Source organism: Orycteropus afer, unplaced genomic scaffold, assembly GCF_000298275.1.
Source record: "Orycteropus afer afer isolate SDZICR_OR568_19922 unplaced genomic scaffold, OryAfe1.0 scaffold00036, whole genome shotgun sequence".
Classification (NCBI taxonomy): Eukaryota; Metazoa; Chordata; class Mammalia; order Tubulidentata; family Orycteropodidae; genus Orycteropus; species Orycteropus afer.
Genome location: NW_006921623.1, coordinates 14,650,387 through 14,655,905, shown reverse-complemented (window position 1 = coordinate 14,655,905; position 5,519 = coordinate 14,650,387). Strand labels below are relative to the sequence as shown.

General features: G+C 40.9%; 1 pseudogene; it reads left to right on the top strand.

Annotated features, from left to right (window-relative positions):
- Window positions 1-901: 901 nt before the first annotated feature.
- Window positions 902-3,869, top strand: LOC103193364 (annotated as a pseudogene).
- The last annotated feature ends 1,650 nt before the right edge of the window (window positions 3,870-5,519 follow it).

The following is a 5,519-nucleotide window of genomic DNA, read 5'->3' as shown; positions in this document are numbered from 1 at the left end:
AGCAAAGAATACCAGAAAGTGGTTTACCTGTGTTTTATTGACTCTGGATCATAACAGTTCAAAGAATCAAAATTCTAGAACATTTAACTATGCCCATGTGGAACCTGTTCAAAGAACAAGAGGCAGTCACTCAAACAGAACAAAGGGATACTACAAGATTTAAAATCAGGAGAAGTATGTGTCAGGGTTATATCCTTTCACCATACTTAGTCTGTGTGCTGGGAGCTCTGGTGGTGCCGTGCCTAAGGCATTTGACAGCTAACCAGAAGGCTGGTAGTTCAAACACACCAGCCACTCCTCGGAAGGAAGATTGGGTGATCTACTTCTGTAGGGATACCGCCTAGGAAACCCAATGAGGGGTTGCTATGAGTTGGATCTGACTCCAGGGAAGTGAATTTTTTTTTTTTTTTTTTGAGTGGGTATGCTGAGGAAATAATCCAAAAAGCTGGCCTATAAGAAGAGCATGGAATCGGGATTGGAGGAAGACTCATTAACAACTTGCAATATGCAGATGACATCTCCTTGCTTGCTGCAAGCGAACAGAACTTGAAACACTTAACAAAGAGTATAGCTTTCAGTATGAATTAAACCTCAACATAAAGAAAAGAAAAATACTACTCACAACTGGATAAGTAAATAACATAGAAACATTCTAATAAACAGAGAAAAGATTAAAGTTGTCAAGGATTTCATTTTACTTGGATCCACTATCAACACCCATGGAAGAAGCAGTCAAGAAATCAAATGATGTGTGTCCCATCCTCCCCACCCCTTACCCCAGTGCAGTGCGTGTCCTGGAAGTGACGCATGCTGCCCTGCCCCTGCTTCCTTTCATGCTGTCACTGCCCTTAGGTTCTTGGTGGCTATCATGCCCAGAAGAAGGCAACAGTGGCAGCAAGTGATGCCTGGGAAACTCCTCTGGGGGACATTCTAGAGCTGGAGGCCCTCTTGGAGGAGTCAGAGAGTCAGAGGAAGGAGTGGCAAAAGAGTGATAGAAGGAAGTCAAGGCATCATTATGACTCGGATGAGGAATCAGAAACAAGGGAAAATGGTGTTACAGATGACCTGGATGCTCCCAGGGCTGAAAAAATGAAAATAAAAGAGAAGCTAAATGGAGACACAGAGGAAGGATTCCATAAACGTTCAGATGAATTCTCTAGATCTCATAAGTCAAGAAGGAAAGATCTGCCTAATGGAGATATTGACGAATATGAAAAAAAATTAAAGGGAGTGTCATCCTTAGATAGTTCTACCCATAAATCAAGTAATAATAAACTAGAGGAGACCCTGACAGGTGAATAGAAAGAAGGAGCCTTCTCTAATTACCCTATTTCTGAAGAGACTAAATAACTTCTAAAAGGTTGAGGGCTAACACATCTCTTTCCCATTCAAGTTAAAACCTCTGGTCCTGTATATGAAAGAAAAGAGTTAATTGCTCAAGCACAGACAGGAACAGGAAAGACATTCTCTTTTGCCATCCCCTTGATCGAAAAACTCCAGAGAAATCAAGAGACAATTTTAAAAAGCCACTCACCAAAGGTATTTATTTTGGCTCCAACTAGGGAACTGGCACGACCCCCGGTGGCTTAGTGCCTAAGGCATTTGACTGCTAACCAAAAGGCTGGCATTCAAACCCACTAGCCACTCCTTGGAAGGAAGATTGGGCAATCTACTTCTGTAGAGATACGGTCTCAGAAAACCAAGGAGGGGTCACTATGAGTCAGAACTGACTCAATGGATGTGGTGGTTAAGTTTGTGTGTCAACTTGGCTGGGCCTGGTTGAGTGGCTGGGCAGCTAGTGGTAGTTACTCCCCATGATGAGACTGGCAATCAACTCCATGGTGGGACCTACCACAAGCAGCTGAGTAGCTGCTTTAGGGATGTGGTCTGCTTCTCGTATATAAGAAACAGCTTTGGGAATGGTCTCTAGCTTATGGCACGCTTGAACCCTGCACGTAGCCGTGTCATTGTTCAGCAGCCTGCCATGCTCTGCCGACCTTGGGACTTTCAATGGACTTGAATTAACGGCCTGCCATGTGGTTCGGTAACATCAGGACTGTGTCTTTTTATTTGTCAACCTTGGGCTTGTCAGCCTCAGCAGCGAGAGGCTGCCTGAGTGCAGAAAAGCCTCTAGCTCCAGAGGGCCTGGAGCAGGAGGCAGAGCCGAAACCTAAGGTTGAGGGGCTTTCACTTTGAATTTGGACTGAAAGCCTCTAAACTGTGAGAGAATAAACTCCTGTTTGTTCAAGCCATCCCATTGTGGTGTATTCCTGTCAGAGTGGCACTAGGAAACCAGAACAATGGCAGTGAGTTCTGTTTTTTTTTTTTTTTTTTTTAAGGGAACTGGCAAACCAAGTAGTCAGACTTCAGAGATATAAATAGGAAACTCAGTGTGGTAAGTTTTTATGGTGGAACATCATATCAAAGCCAAATTAATCATAATTCAAAATGGTATTGACATCTTCATTGAGATCCCTGGACATATAGAAGACCATCTGCAGAGTGGCTGATTGGATCTTTCTAAACTTTGTCATGTTGTGCTTGATGAAATGGATCAAATGTTAGATTTAGGTTTTGCTGAGCAAGTTGAAGTTATTACCCACTAATCCTACAAAACTGGTTCTGAAGATGATCTTCAGACTTTACTTTTTTCTGCAGCTTGCACACAGTAGGTATACAAAGTTGCAAAAAAATACATGAAATCCAGATATGAGCAGGTTGACCTTGTTGGAAAAAATGACTCAAAAGGCTGCAACTACTGTGGAACATTTGACCATCCAGTGCCATTGGTCTCAGAGACCAGCAGTTATTGGAGATATCCTTCAAGTCTCTAGTGGAGCTGAAGGGAGGGCTTTTATTTTCTGTGAAACTAAGAAAAATGTAACTGTGATAGCCATGCATCCACACATAAAACAGAATGCTCACTGTTTACATGGAGACATTGCACAGTCACAAAGAGAAATAACACTGAACGGCTTCAGAGAAGGTAGTTTTAAAGTGCTGGTGGCAACTAATGTGGCTACCCATGGTTTGGACATTCCTGAGGTTGACCACGTGATTCAAAGTTTTCCTTCACCGGCAGTTGAGTCCTATATCCATTGTTCTGGATGCACAGGTAGAGCTGGCCAGACAGGGATTTGCATATATTTTTATCGATCAAGAGAAAGAGGTCAGGTAAGTTATGTGGAACAAAAAGCAGGAATCGTTTTTAAACGTGTAGGTGTTCCTTCTACAATGGATTTAGTTAAATTTAAAAGCATGGATGCCATCTGGTCTCTGGCTTCTGTTTCTTATGCTGCTGTTGATTTTTACCGACCATCAGCTCAGAGTCTAATAGAAGAAAAAGGGGCAGTGGATGCCTTGGCTGCAGCATTAGCCCACTCCTCTGGTGCATCAAGTTTTGAATCACAATCTTTGATCACCTCTGATAAGGTTTTGTGACCATGACTCTGGAAAGCCCAGAAGAAATACAGGATATCAGCTGTGCTTGGAAAGACCTTAACAGAAAGTTGAGTAGTAACACTGTGTCCCAAATTACCAGAATGTACCTCCTCAAAGGAAATGTGGGTGTTTGCTTTGATGTTCCCACAACTGAATCAGAAAAGTTACAAGGCAGAGTGGCATGATTCAGACTGGTTACTCTCAGTGCCAGCCAAATTACCTGAAATTGAAGAATACTATGATGGAAACAACATCTTCTAATTCCAGACAGAGGAGTGGCTGGTCAAGTGGCAGGTGGCCGATCCAGTGGCTGCTCAGGCAGATAGAGTCAACAGGGATGTTGGTCAGGAAGTCAACAAGACAGTAGAAAATGAAGTGGAAATAGAAATTGGTCAAGAAGCAGGGGCCACAAAAGGAGTTTTGACTGAGCATTGAATAGTTAATCTACCTGTGTGAGCTTGCCTATTTCTGCCCAATCATTACCCACCGAAAATTAGGTCCTCAGAGTTGAGGTATGTGTCTGCTATTTGCAAAGAAGTTGGTCGTATTTTTTTTAAAGTATTTCACAAGAATGGTTGTAAACAAATCTAATTATCCAGTTACACCTTCGAATTAAAAAAAAAACTCTTTTTGTTGTTTATTTTCACCCTGCGTTAAGAATTTTCTCTGTGTAATCTTTTTCTATTTCTTCTAAACCTTGGCAATCAAGATCTTACTTAAGATTACATGCATTTTACAAAATGTGGTGTGTTTGTGTTCAGATTGTTCCTTTTATAGGTTATGTGGTAGGAAATATAAAATCCTTTTTATATTAAAGGGCTGTGTAAATTGGTGACATATGGTTGATTAAGTATAGCATATTAAATTTTAGATGTAGTTAACTAGAGAAAAAAAAGGAAATCAAATGATGTACTGCACTGGGCAAATCTGCTACAAAAGACCTCTTTAAAGTGTTTAAGAACAAAATGCCACTTTGAAGACTAAAGTGATCCTGACCTAAGCCATGGCATTTTCAATCTCCTCAAATGCATCAGAAAACTAAACAATGACTAGAGAAGATCAAAGAAAAATTGATGCATTTGAATTGCGGAGTTGGTGAAGAATATTGAGTGTGCCATGGACTGTCAGAAGAAAGAACCAATTTGTCTTGGAAGAAGTACAGCCAGAATATTCCTTAGAAGTGAGGATAGTGAGACTTTGTGTCACGTATTTTGAACATGTTGTCAGGAGGGACCAGTCCCTGGAGAAAGACATCACACTCATAAAGCAGAGGATCAATGAAAAAGAGGAAAACTCTCAAGAAGACGGATTGACTGGCTGCAACAATGGACTCAAACATAGCAACAACTGTGATGATAACGCAGGACTAGGCAGTATTTCGTTCTATTGTATGTAGGGTTGCTGTGAGTTGGAACCAACTCAGTGGTACCTAACAACAACAAATGATAATTTGCTTAGTGAACATACTGTGTGTTAATAGCATGGGAAATTCCTTTGTCCTTCTCAAAGACCCTTTTTCCCCCCAAGATACCCGTTTTTATCCACCAAAGTTGTCAGAAGTATGTTTAACGTGACCTCTCCAAATGGCTCTCGTTTCCTCCTGAATATATTCCAATCATCTTTGAATCTTCCTGGGCTGCCTAATTTTAGTTATGACTCCACTGGCTGTGGGACTACTCGTATTTAGCTTTCTGCTCTGTATAGCTACTAACTGAACCAGCTTTTCAATACACAGGCTCAGAGCATATTAAATACTGTTGGGAAATTACATGAAAGCTTTCAGGATATTAGAGGCTATTTTATTCAGCAAAGTAGTAATTTACCAAATGGTACTTAGTAATCTGAGAAAAAACTGTTGACTTTTTCATAGTACTTAATTTGTTTCCAGAAAGTCAGGCAAAGGAAGGACTCTAAGGAAAAAGAACAAATGGGTAATTTTAGATCTTACCTTTCCTAAAATCAATACTTTGCCTAATTGAGTGAACATGCACAAGAAATGTACTCAAAGCTACAGCCCCTGTACTCTGAACACTGAATGCTTTATTTTCCCCTTCTCAGGAAAATAACCTAAGAGCAAA